This window comes from Gadus morhua, chromosome 7 (assembly GCF_902167405.1).
Source record: "Gadus morhua chromosome 7, gadMor3.0, whole genome shotgun sequence".
Taxonomy (NCBI): Eukaryota; Metazoa; Chordata; class Actinopteri; order Gadiformes; family Gadidae; genus Gadus; species Gadus morhua.
In genome coordinates, this window is record NC_044054.1 from 1,645,545 (window position 1) to 1,659,811 (window position 14,267).

General features: G+C 44.7%; 1 long non-coding RNA gene across 1 annotated transcript; it reads left to right on the forward strand.

The window, feature by feature from the left end:
* Positions 1-3,262: 3,262 nt before the first annotated feature.
* Positions 3,263-4,919, forward strand: LOC115547425 (uncharacterized). Its single transcript, XR_003977359.1, has 2 exons — positions 3,263-3,353; positions 3,721-4,919. It is a non-coding gene; the product is annotated as an uncharacterized LOC115547425 (long non-coding RNA).
* The last annotated feature ends 9,348 nt before the right edge of the window (positions 4,920-14,267 follow it).

Sequence of the window (14,267 nt, forward strand, 5' to 3'; positions counted from 1 at the left end):
GTGTGTGTGTGTGTGTGTGTGTGTGTGTGTGTGTGTGTGTGTGTGTGTGTGTGTGTGTGTGTGTGTGTGTGTGTGTGTGTGTGTGTGTGTGTGTGTGTGCGTGCGTGCATGGACTTGTACTCACCTATTTGAATGGAATTCAAATAGGCAATAATTTACATCTCAAACATTGCAGGTATATCAAATGTAGATCAGTGAGGTACTCAGTGATTAAAATCAACTTGTGAACTTATTAATTCAACTGATTTAAAAGAGACATAATATGCGACATTTGCTACATGTGTGAGATGAGCCATGCCTGATCAAATAACACAGGCGTAACATAAAGAGGTGACATGCATGAGCATAATGACCATCACTTCTACTGAGACAATCACCATGTCTGCAAACAATTGACAACAATAGCACTGTCTGTGATCGTGGAACCCATTCATACAACAGGCAGTGTTTGACTCTAACTATAGCACCAACTAGTTAACTTTAACCTATAAGTCAAGTCAGAACTCAGGTCCAGACAGTGGTTTGTTACCAGTAGAGCTCTGGTCCAGACAGTGGTTTTTTACCAGTAGAGCTCTGGTCCAGACAGTGGTTTGTTACCAGTAGAGCTCTGGTCCAGACAGTGGTTTGTTACCAGTAGAGCTCTGGTCCAGACAGTGGTTTGTTACCAGTAGAGCTCTGCTCCGGACAGTGTTTTTTTACCAGTAGAGCTCTGGTCCAGACAGTGGTTTGTTACCAGTAGAGCTCTGGTCCAGACAGTGGTTTGTTACCAGTAGAGCTCCGGTCCAGACAGTGGTTTGTTACCAGTAGAGCTCTGTTCCAGACAGTGGTTTGGGCAACTACAGTGGGCAGCTAACTGCTGTGAAATAGATGAATTAATAAATGATGTCAATTAGAGTCCAGCAACGACAGGCACTGAACAACTTACATTTTTTTGCTGCAAAGACATTACATGAACGTTATTTTAATGGTTGCTGCTGTGACAGGTAAAGTAATTAAGAATCAAACCCCAGAATGCTGTATTCTTCAAGCAAAACCGATGAGAATATTTTCACAAGGCACAAATCAGTTACGTTTAAGCAAGGCATTTATTCAGACAAATAAAGCTTAAATAAATAAAGCCTTGTATAAATAAGCAAAGCCTTGTATGAAGTCTAAAGTGCATACAAGACTAATAATCTTCTGACATTCAGTTTGTGTGTGTGTGGTGTGTGTGTTTGTGTTTGTGTTGACCAATCATTGCAAGCCAATGATTGGTCAGTATTAAAACATGTGACACCGTTTTTCCAGCTAATATAGCAGGGCTGAAGGCTGAGAGAAGAAGCCCTGGAAGCTGTCAGAGAGGAGCCATGGACACTGTCTCTGAACCGGACCCTGGACTCACTATGGAACCTGAGGACAAGTCTTTTGACCCGAGGAAGACCAGCCACAGAAGATTTGGTAGGTGACCTTTTTAGAGCATTTAAAAGAAATAAACCAGTCAAAGAAATACTTTCATGTATTATGTTTATGTATTACTGTATAACTGTGTGTATGAATGTATTACTGTGTAACTGTATGTGTGTACATGTCAATAATCAGGGAATAATAACAAGTATGCTGGAAACCAGTTGTTCTGCTTAAGTGTGTTCATAATGCAGCACGAGAGCTACAGTACTTCTGATGTTTCTCCTAGATGGGGAGGGATTCTGCAGACAGTAGGAGGACTGTCTGGACTGTGAATGACAGCCATGCAGTATGAATATATCCCTGTGTACATAACTCTGTGTGTGTGTGTGTGTGTGTGTGTGTGTGTGTGTGTGTGTGTGTGTGTGTGTGTGTGTGTGTGTGTGTGTGTGTGTGTGTGTGTGTGTGTGTGTGCGTCCTATTCCTGAACAGCCCTAAAGTCCTGCAACATTGTCTTGCTGATATTCGGACTGCTGAGTATTCTCTTGATCTCCCTGCAGTTCAGTGAGTCTAAATCATATCATCCTGATAAAAATAACAATAGAAGTAAAAATTCTAATATTATTATTGATACTACTATTATTATTATTATTATTATTAATAATAATAATAATAATAATAATAAAAACAATAATAGTTTGTTCTTATAGTAAAATGATAATGCCATCCAGTCCCTTCCGGCTACCATTGTATGTTGTACGTCGTGGCACTTAATGTACACACTTTTGTACGCACTTAATCTACATTGCACATATTCAAAGTACTTAATTGTGAAGCATCTGTAATAGCTGCAATCACTGCTATACACAGGGAATGGGTTAGACTGGCGATTGTTAGAACTTGCACTTGGTACTATGAACATCTTTACTGTACCGACAGCGATATATTGTTTCACTTCTTATGACAAATGTACTTCTTGTAAGTTCCTTTGATAAAAGCGTCTGCTAAATGCCCTAAATGTAAATGTAAATACTCATAATAATTGTAATTGTTATAAGAATTTGTATTAATATTAATTTGTATTAATACTAATTAATATTAAACTCATTAGGGTTTTATAGAAAACCCTAATGAGGGTTTTATAGAAGTTATGAGAGTTATTAAATGACCTTTTAGGACAGGTTATAATCGCTTTAAAAGATATGCAATACAAAACTTGTAAGAGATAATTAGGATGCATACAAGAAATAGCTGACAGTAAGAAGTTACATTTAATTAACCACAAATCCATTGCATATTTTAAACAGTTTAAAATATGAAACGATAAACTCTTACTCTGTCTGCACATCTCTAGTGTTTACGTAGCATATTTTTCTGCGATTGCTTTCGTTGGGTTCAATTGGAGCTGGTTAAAGGTTTTGCTTTCTTCTCTGCAAGCTCTGCCCCTGACTCGTTAATCTCCCTGGGCAATCTTTGTAGACAATGCTGTGTTATTCAATCATGTTTGAAAAGGCAGGCCAGAATACTGGGTGTGAATCCCCTGGGTCGCCCTCTAGTGGACAGGTGTTGTCCACTAGAGAGTGAAGGGAGTGTCTGACGCTGCATCTCTAGATCCGTGTTGTAGACGTTCACTCCTCTCCTCCTGGTTTCTTCAGGTTCAGTGATGCCCACGGAGGAGGAGGAGGAGGAGGCCCCCAGCATCACAGAGTTCCACTCCTCTACCCACGTGTTGCCCGTGGGCCAAACGGCCCGCTACACCTGCCACGCCGGCGGCACACCGGAGCCCACAGTAGAGTGGCTCCACAACGGCAGGCCCCTGGAGAGGAACAGCACAGTCAACCAATCAGAGGCCTGGGTGGAGAGGGGGTTCCTCTTCGTCAGAGGTGGGAGGTACGGCGTGAACACGGTCTGCTGCATGGCGAGCAACAGTGCTGGCACGGCCAATCACAGCGCTGAGCTGCTTGTCTTTGGTAAGTCCTGGATCCAAGGAGAGATGTTTGTTGCTGATGTAGCAATAGTGTAACTATCATCACATGACCCCCCCCCCCACATGTCATGTTCAGGAGAACAGTACTAGTGATGAATGAGTGTATTTATAACACTGTTGTTGATGTTTTCATAATATTGTTGTTGATGTTTTCATAACGTTATTGTTGAGGAGTGTGTATCTATGTATGTGTGCATATGTATATGTATGTATGTGTTCATATCTATGTATATGTACACAGAGCGCAGGAGAACAGTACTAGTGATGATGATGATGATGATGATGATGATGATGATGATGATGGTGATGAAGAGCGGTTCAGCAGCTCATCATGTCTGGTTCTCCCTCAGATGCCTGTGACCTCACCCTGGACGCCAACACGGCCCACAAACAACTCTCTCTGTCTGAGGACAACAGGAAGGTGAGGCGGGTTGGAGAGGACCAGTCGTATCCAAATCACCCAGACAGATTTGACTCCTGGCCCCAGGTGTTGGGTAGAGAGGCTCTGACTGGCCGCTGTTACTGGGAGGTAGAGTGGGAAGGAGGGGTTGAGATAGGAGTGACATACAGAGGAATCACAAGGAGAGGAGGGGGTGGTGACAGCAGGCTTGGACTGAACAACAAGTCCTGGAGTCTTTATTGTTATGATGATGGTCGTTACTCTGCCCGGTACAACGGTATAGAGACAGCCCTCCCTCTCCCCGCCGCTGGCTCCACCAGAGTAGGAGTGTATCTGGACCGGCCTGCTGGCTCTCTGTCCTTCTACAGAGTGTCCCCAGGTGGAGGAGGGTCCTCAGACACACTGACACACCTCCACACCTTCTGGTCCTCCTTCACCCAGGAGGACCTCCTCCCGGGGGTGAGGGTAGGGTGGGGGTGGGGGTCCTCAGCCTCTCTGTGTCGGTTGTAGAAAATAAAAACGGGCGCGGGTCCCCGGGGCCGCAGTGATCCCTCAGATGTAGAAAAATGGGGGGGGGGGGGGGGGGGGCAGCGGGGGGCAGACTCAGTGTCGTAAAAAAACAACAACTGATTGGATCCAACTGAATGTTCTCGTGTGTTCAGCCGATGATTTCTCATTTTATTAGTTAATAATGCTTCCATAAGTGCCTTAAGAAAAATTATTAATAGAACAACTAATGTTTTTCCGATATTATTCTTGGACCTCCTCCCTGGGTTTTGGTTGGGGGGGGGGGGGGGGGGGGTGCCTCAGTGTTTCTGTTTCGGCTGTAGAAAGAAACCACAGACAGACGCCCTGATTAGATTTGATTAGATTAGATTCAATTTTATTGTCATTGCACAAGTAAGGACAACCAGTACAACGAAATGCAGTTTAGCATCTAACCAGTAGTGCAATCAATAAAACGTTTTTGTTAAAGCAGCGCTATAAGATAATAATAATAATAAGACATAAGACACAGATAGCAGATAGCAGCTGGTCAACAAAGTTAAAAATATCCATACAAACTCTCTGTCTCTCTCTCTCCCCCTCTCTCTCCCTCTCTCTCCCTCTCTCTCCCTCTCTCTCCCTCTCTCTCTCTCTCTCTCCCTCTCTCTTTCGCTCTCTCTCTCTCTCTCTCTCTCTCTCTCTCTCTCTCTCTCTCTCTCTCTCTCTCTCTCTCTCTCTCTCTCTCTCTCTCTCTCTCTCTCTCTCTCTCTCTCTCTCTTCTTTAAAGTATAGCATGATAAACCATGAAAAAATTTTCAGATCTCCCATAGTTAAATAAGCACATTTATTATTTGAAATGTACATAAAATACCTATTGATGGTCAATCTTTATATATTTTCAGACTTCACCAGTTTAAGTCTGAAAATTATATCATCATTTTTACCATAATCCTGATTTGCAACCTGATTTAAAGCAGATGTTATGTTTTATTCATAATGACCAAGATGTCTATGGGATAATGTTGCACGTTGTAAATTACTTTAAACTGAATCTTGATTTTTTGTGTTCTGTTGGGAACCAAGCGGCCGCAGAACATGTTCAGTTATTAAAGATACGTGCACACCTGTTGATACGTGCACACCTGTTGATGATTTGTAAAGACTGCTGCTTCTATTGTTTTAGTCCTCGTGTTTATTGTGTACATGTAAGGGACTATTTTTCTGTCTTTTTTGTTAATGAAGCATAATTGTAATAAACAACTCAGTGGATCCAACTGAATGTTCTCGTGTGTTCAGCCGATGATTTCTTGTTTTATTAGTGAATAATGCTTCCATAAGTGCCTTAAGAAAAATTATATATTAATCAGAAAGTATGAATAAAACAATAAATGTTATTCAAATTTTATTCTGGGACCTCCTCCCTGGGTTTTGGTTGGGGGGGGGGGGGGTGCCTCAGTTTCTCTGTGTCGGTTGTAGAAAGAAACCACAGACAGACGGCCGGACACTCTCTCTCTGTCTCTCTCTCTCTCTCTCTCTCTCTCTCTCTCTCTCTCTCTCTCTCTCTCTCTCTCTCTCTCTCTGTCTGTCTGTCTGTCTGTCTGTCTGTCTGTCTGTCTGTCTGTCTGTCTGTCTGTCTGTCTGTCTGTCTGTCTGTCTGTCTGTCTGTCTGTCTGTCTGTCTGTCTGTCTGTCTGTCTGTCTGTCTGTCTGTCTGTCTGTCTGTCTGTCTGTCTGTCTGTCTGTCTGTCTGTCTGTCTGTCTGTCTGTCTGTCTGTCTGTCTGTCTGTCTGTCTGTCTGTCTGTCTGTCTGTCTGTCTGTCTGTCTGTCTGTCTGTCTGTCTGTCTGTCTGTCTGTCTGTCTGTCTGTCTGTCTGTCTGTCTGTCTGTCTGTCTCTCTCTCTCTCTCTGTCTCTCTCTCACTAGCTGCGTTTCCATCTAAAAGGTGATGCGAATCTTTAGAAAGTTCGCAAAAAAGTAATTCGAATTAGGTGCGTTTCCATCAAGTGGTTGGAGCGGAATAGGGTGATGACGTTACACGTTGATGTCGGCAGGGTTGCTATGGCCGGTCATTATGCGGAAATCTGAAATACTGTCATTCCTGTGTGTTCAAAGTTCGCTACGTCACAGCTGTTTCGAAAAGTGTGTTTCCATCTCCCATTTTGCGAATTTACTCTCTTTTGCATTTCTCAAAAACCACTTCAAGCGAGCAGATAAACCTTTTTGCGAATTAGAGGATTTTTATGCGAATTTTGGTGTTTCCATCACCGTTTACTGATTCGATACTTCAAAGTTTGAATAAAATCAGGGGGATGGAAACGAACCATCTGTCTCTCTCTCTCTCTCTCTCTCTGATTGAGCGGAAGTTGCGTGATTTGCGGAGCAGAGCGGAGCGTGTGTGAGAGCGATATTGAGAAGTTTTTGCGAACTTTTTTCATAGTTTTTTTCAGTAAATGTTATATATATGGTTGGGTGAAGGTTTTTCGAGGTGTTTGGTGGTTTTTGGTGCTACTTTGGGGTGTTTTTTCGCGATCGACCAGCGGCCGCTGGTCGGTGCGCCTAGAGTATGGCGGTGTTCGAGGGGCTCAGCCGCAAGCATGGCTTCAAGATCTCCACCACCTTCCCGTGTTCAGTGGAGGACTGCAGTCTGGCAGTGGCAGACGTTGTCGGGCACAGCAGCATCAAGTCCGCGGCCCGGATGAACGGAGGGGTCGTTATTTTTGTGGACAGCGTGGCCAAGGCATACCAAGTGGTGGAATCTGGGATCGTTGTGAATGATTTGTTTGTGTCCGTGTCTCCGCTTACAACGCCGGCAGCGACGATTACTATTTCTAACATCCCTCCGTTCATCGGCGACGAGGTTCTGGTTCGGGAACTATCGAGACACGGGAAAATAATGTCTCCAATCAGGAAGCTGCCGTCAGGCTGCAAGTCTCCCCTGCTGCGGCATGTCGTGTCACATAGACGGCAAGTGCACATGATTCTGAACAAGAAGGACAGTGAACTGAGTTTAGTTTTTCAATTAAGGGTGGATGATTTTGACTATGCTGTGTTTGTAAATTCTGGAACTCTGAAGTGTTTTGGCTGCGGGAAAGAAGGGCATTTAGTCAGAGCTTGCCCGGAAATAGCCCCAAAAAATCGGCCTGAGCCTACTGAGGCGACAGCAGGCCCCTCCAAAGATGTGGACGCTGTAAGACAGCGGGCTGCAAGCATTGACATCACAGAAGAAAATGTTGTAACTGCAAAGCAGTGTGGGGAAAATCCAGAAAAGGCTTTTCTATTATGTGTTGACAATGGAAAAAAGAATGAGTGTGTTGTTCAGGAGAAGGGGGACAATGTTACAGAACCAGCAGAGAGTGTAGAGGCTGGGCCCAGCTCTGCTGCAGTAGAGCAGAGTGACAGTGAGGGTGGGTTGATGGAGGAGGAAGACAGTAGGTGTAAGGCTCCCCTTCTTAAAAGGAAACAGATCAGTGAAACCTGTGGCTCTAAAGCCAAGAAAACAGCAGATGGGGAGGAGAAGGAGTTGCAGACAGAGTCTAGTGATGAAGAGACAGAGTCCAGTGAGGAGGAGGAGGAGATGGTGGACTGTGTAACAGACAGCCAGCCCCTCACTGACTCACCACTGGTTTCTGCTTCACAGCTGGATGGGATGTACTCAGTACATAGCATACAGGTGTTCTTGAAAAGAACAAAAAATATGAAGTCCAGTATGATAAACATTTTGCAGACAAAAAAATGCTGTTGCTATCTGTAAAATCTCAGATGAACATCAGAGGGGAGGGAGGTTTCACTGAGAAGGAGTATTACAGATTGAAAAAATTGGGCAGAGACTAGCAAAAGAGCTAAGCAATGTTGAAGATGAAGAGGGTATATAAAGCAGTGTGCCTGCTGTCTCTCATAACGTCAGCTTGAACGAGTCACTTTGCACTGTCAATGTGTTGTTGTTGTTTTTTTAACTAAGTTTTATTGAGTGTGTTTATTAAGTTATTTATTATTTATTGCTGTCTAACCTAAAGTCTTTGTTGTCTGTGTTAAAAGGTTAATTGTTGAAAGAAACGTTGAATAAAGTTTTTTTCAAAATCAAAAAAAATCTCTCTCTCTCTCTGTGTCTCTCTTTCTCTCTCTGTCTCTCTCTGTCTCTCTTTCTCTCTCTGTCTCTCTTTCTCTCTCTCTCTGTCTCTCTCTTTCTCTCTCTGTCTCTCTCTTTCTCTCTGTCTCTCTCTCTCTCTCTCTCTCTCTCTCTCTCTCTCTCTCTCTCTCTCTCTCTCTCTCTCTCTCTCTCTCTCTCTCTTTCTCTCCCCTTCTCCCTCCCCCCCGTCTCCCTCTCCCTCCCGTCTCCCTCTCCCTCTCCCCCCCTCACAAATACTATTTCGATATGCTATTACTATTTATTTTATTTATTTAGATTCATAATATCGTCTGGAGGTGCACACAGCTTTTGGCTGTGATAACATACATTATGAGAGTGACGTTATAGCCTCGGCCTACTAGCCACCTGACAGTGATACATTTTTTTAAAGGAGTCACGTTGAACACAAAAGAAAAGCATTAATTACAAGTCTAAACTGTGGGAAATAGAACGATATGGGGGGCGAGAGCGTGCACTGCGCAGCCCTTCTGAAGTCGAAAACAATCTCCCCATTGAAATGCATTGGTTTAAAATTGAATTTATTTAATATTAATATATATATATATTATATATATAAATATACAATTATCTAGTTAGCCTCTAATATTTAGACCATGTAGCTTTTATTCAATTATCGTTATATAATAATACAATAAATTATCTGTAGCCTAATTGACCGTTGAAAATCCACTTACACCAATTTGTAAGTGTGGTTCGGGTGTATTACATTTATTTAAAACAAGGTACATTCGTGTGTGTATCAGAAATGTGTTTTTTCTTTATTAATAAATATTACATTTATACATACCGATATCCATTTGTGTGCATTGAAATGTATTTGTGAGAAGAGAGTAATTTATATATAAATCACAAAAAAAAATTGTGAATCCTACTCATTATTGTCACTGTTCTGACCCTAGCGTCTCTATGTGCAGCCATCGTGTCCCCCGTTAGCCAATGGGATGAATGCTCATAGCGTCTCTATGTGCAGCCATCCGGTCCCCCGTTAGCCAATGGGATGAATGCTCATAGCTTCATATATTGCCATGGAGGGATTACATTGTAACGAGTTGAAAACCCAATGCGTCGAAAAAAGAAGCACAAAGTCACTGACCGTTCGTCAAAAATCGACGTGCTCGGAGTGAGAATGTGTTGGTTCAGCCGATGGTTCTTCCCCTTTCTTCAGTTCAACTCCTTCAAGCTGAGCAGATGTTTCTCCAGAGCTTTCTGTTGGTTGTCCTAGCAGCACATCTGGAATGCCCCTCCAGCTCCTTGGGTCCCAGCAGGTCTCCAAGGGGTCCTGCCCCCTGACCTGGACCCAGTCTCCAGTCCCAGGTCTCTAAGGGGTCCTGCCCCTTACCTGGACCCTGTCTTCAGTCCCAGGTCTCTAAGGGGTCCTGACCTGGGCCCAGTCTTCAGTCCCAGGTCTCTGAGGGGTCCTGACCTTGACTTAGTCTTCAGTCCCAGGTCTCTAAGGGGTCCTGCCCCTGACCTGGACCCTGTCTTCAGTCCCAGGTCTCTAAGGGGTCCTGACCTGGGCCCAGTCTTCAGTCCCAGGTCTCTGAGGGGTCCTGACCTGGACTTAGTCTTCAGTCCCAGGTCTCTAAGGGGTCCTGCCCCTGACCTGGACCCAGTCTTCAGTCCCAGGTCTCTAAGGGGTCCTGCCCCTGACCTGGACCCTGTCTTCAGTCCCAGGTCTCTAAGGGGTCCTGACCTGGGCCCAGTCTTCAGTCCCAGGTCTCTGAGGGGTCCTGACCTGGACTCAGTCTTCAGTCCCAGGTCTCTAAGGGGTCCTGCCCCTGACCTGGACCCAGTCTTCAGTCCCAGCTCTCTAAGGAGTCCTGACCCCTGACCCGGACCCAGTCTTCAGTCCCAGGTCTCTGAGGGGTCCTGACCTGGACCCAGTCTTCAGTCCCAGGTCTCTAAGGGGTCCTGACCCCTGACCTGGACCCAGTCTTCAGTCCCAGGTCTCTAATGGGTCCTGACCCCTGACCTGGACCCAGTCTTCAGTCCCAAGTCTCTAAGGGGTCCTGACCTGGACCCAGTCTTCAGTCCCAGCTCTCTAAGGGGTCCTGACCCCTGACCTGGACCCAGTCTTCAGTCCCAGGTCTCTGAGGGGTCCTGCACCTCTGACCTGGAGCCAGTCTTCAGTCCCAGGTCTCTGAGGGGTCCTGCCCCCTGACCTGGACCCAGTCTTTGGTCCCAGGTCTCTAAGGGGTGAAAAGGAGAGAAAGAGAGACAACAATATACCTCTGTGGGTACAGTAAGGATGTTCATAGAACCAAGTACCAAGCACTAACCATGGCTAGGTTAACCCATTCCCCGTAGACAAAAAAGAGAGCTAGGATAAGATGCTACACCATGCTAAGTACCAGGGCTGTCAAGTTTTGAACTGAGTTCAGATTGAGATTTTGTCGGCGGGGTGGGGGGGGGCTATTAACATGTGACTGCATACAAATGTGTCCACAGACACGGTGACTAATGTATGATAGTAAGCATTATTGGCCCTTAACACTTATATTCAGAAACAACACTGCCTCAAAAGGCTATTGGCTTAAGCAACCCCAGTAGAGGCATATACTTTTCCCTGAACTTTTAAACGTTGCAATCGTGCAAAAAACATAATTATATATTTACGTGGCATTCAGTACAATGCTTAAAATATATCTGTGGCATTCAGTAGGCCAATGCCGTGGTAAAGTGTGTAAAGTATTTCTGAAGTGTTTCATATTTGTTTATTTCTGTTCAATAGATAGAACTTCATCAATCCCCTGTAGGAGAAATTTGATAATGTTTGTCCCTATAAAAAAATATTGGTAAAAAATATATATACAAAACATGACGGTAACTAAGTAAGTCAAACCGTCCAATCTGAAGGCTCTACTTAACCTCTCCCCCTACTCACTTCCATCAATGCAAAGCGAACAGAACGAGGGCGTAACCTAACTAGTTTAACGACCCAGGGAAACGCAACTCATGTATGAGGCTTTAAACCTTCATTACCCTTTATAATTAGTCTGATACAGTTATAGGAACAAACAAACTGATTCATCTTCAGAGGGGTGTTCCACGAACGGAGGTTTAACAAACACTGAGTTAACGCTGAACTCTAGGTTGATTGAACCTGTGCCGACCAACCCAGAGTTTTCGGTTCCACAGCAGCGGTTATGCATTAGTTCAATCAACTCGGGGTTGGTTAACACAGGGTTGTGCGCGTCCACGCCAAACTTAAAAAGACGTGATGTATGGATCATGGAAACCCTGATCGATATGGCGAAACGGGCCGCTTATTTCAATGAAATGGAACTCCAGGTTCTCCTGGAGAGCTATGACGAGGAGAAGGACATTATCACAAGAAAAGGGAACGCTAAAACCTCTGGAACCCGGAGAACCAAAGCCTGGCAGCGGATCGCTGACCGCGTAAATGCGTTAGTTACACGTCAAAAGCATGATCCTTAATATTTGAGCCATGAATATATAAATATCCCAGTTAAGCATTCTTAAAGATCCTACCACATAACCCCTTTCTTCTAAAACAATATGTACTCCGATTGCTTCCAAGCGGTCAGAGGATCAAGTATAAAAATGAAGTATAAAAAACATACAAACTGGTAAGCTTTTCCCACCATCGTATAAATTTAAATAAGCCATTTTTTTAAGCCAATCGTGAAAAGGCCGACAGTCGGCAGACTTGATCTGGCCCTCAAATTGTCTTGACCCCGGTGGAGGAGCTGTTAATAAACATAAATTCAGTGCGCCCATGGAGGGGGTACCTGGAGGTAGGCCTACCTACCACCTCAGAGAGTCATGGGCCATACCCCACACTGATTGAATGTAGGTTTTTGTGTTTTCTTGTATTTTCGATTTTTTTTGCCTTCGAAGTAACACATGCAAACCGTGTGCTTGCCACAGCGCATACCTACTATTCCAAAGTTTCTTTTTTTGGTAACTGGGTAGACAACCTAAAAGTGACAATTCATCAACTTCACAGATCAAGATGGATCAGTGCTTGTAATGAAGCCGCCGGCTACGATCGAACATTCTCCAGTGGATGCAAGTCCGTTAGGACTATTTTATACTTTATGTCGTAAATGCCTCTCGGCATAGTACTCAGACAATATTACTCTTTGTATGATAGGAGGCCGATACAAATCTTGGATGGGTCATCTAAGAGAGCGTGATGGCGCGTGATGGCGCCAGTGTGTCAGGCTCGCCGTCAGGTGCTCTACCTGTTGTGTTTGTTTTTGCTACTTTTAACGCTTGTACATAACATCAACGCTCTTCTGGTCTATGATCGCCAAACGTTGCTAGATCTGAGAAACGCTGCTATAAATTTAAAAAAATCAGACTATTGTGAAGGGGGGACACCTTTCCCACCGGATCTCCCGGCCGACCTCCGCCGCACGCTTGCTCCACTACCTCGGAGAAGAAGGTACCGGCGACGGGGGAAACGTAGCGGCTATCTCGTGAAGCTGAGGTTGGGGTTGGCACGTCCTGATCGATATGGTGCTGCCCCTCGCCTGTGTGTCTCTCAGCGCTCCCTGGATCCTGTTGCTTCCTCTCTGGTGAAGGTGACGGGCTGCGATGAGGCTTTCCAGCCCCACCGTCCCTGCTCCCCTTGTTTACGCTGGCGTGGAGCAAATCTGGAGTATCTTCGGCCCCTGGCTCGCGCCCCATCGTCAGCTGGTTGTCCGCCGGCTCCTGCTAGATTTGGCTTGGTGAACGCCAGATCACTTGGAAATAAAGCTTTTATCCTTAAGGACTTCTTCGTTACGCGGGAGCTGGACTTTCTTTTTATCTCCGAGACCTGGCTAAGTGCGGGTGAGTCCGGAGTCTTTTCTGATCTTCTACCTGACGAGTGCTCCTATTTCAATTCTCCCCGGTCGTCTGGTCGAGGACGAGGAGGAGGAATTGCGACCGTTTATAAGAGTGACTTTAAATGCAAACAAATATCGCGGCTATCCCCCGCGAGCTTCGAACTGAGCTTATTTGAGCTGGGTCATTCCCACACTGTGTTGTGTGCTGTGATTTATCGTCCTCCCAAATATAACAAAGACTTTTTGATGGACTTCTCTGTATTTCTGTCGGATATTATGCCGAATTATGACCGGGTCCTCATCGTGGGGGATTTTAACATTCACGTCTGTTGTCCTGAGAATAACTCATTGGCGAGAGACTTTTTAAATATCATTGACTCGTTTGACATTGTCCAAGCTGTACTTGGGCCGACACATGAACGCGGTCATACACTTGACCTCGTCTTATCTTATGGTTTGCCCGTTTGCAATCTGGAGATCTGTGATGCCTTTTTCTCTGATCATATGCCTGTTCTGTTTGAAGCCGCTGTGAACCGTTTGACAGCTAAACCTTGCGCAGTCGCTCGCAAATGTCGGGTTATGAACCCCTCCACTGCCGCACGTTTTTCCACTGTTTTCATCCAGAACTGTGTTATTCCTGAAAATGTGTCAGATGATACTGAGTCACTGAACTGTTGGTTTCTCAACTGCTGTCAAACTGCCTTAGACATTGTGGCTCCACGTAAAATTAGACGGCAAAAAACTAAATCGGAGGCTGAACCCTGGTTGAATGAAACCACCAGGGCTTCTAGACAGGAGTGTAGAAGAGCTGAGAGAAAGTGGAAAAAGGACAAACTGCAAGTGTCTTTCCAAATTATGCGAGATTGCTGGCGCCACTACCAGTCGTCTGTGAGAGAGGCCAAAAGAAAATATTTTTCTGAGATCATTTTGTTAAATTCTCACAAACCTCGTGTATTGTTTAAGGTAATTAACTCTGCTCTGAATGCACCACAGGCGTTGCAAATTGAGGGGTCTCCTGCTGTGTGTGAAGACTTTCTTAGGTTTTTCATTGACAAAGTGACATCTGCTA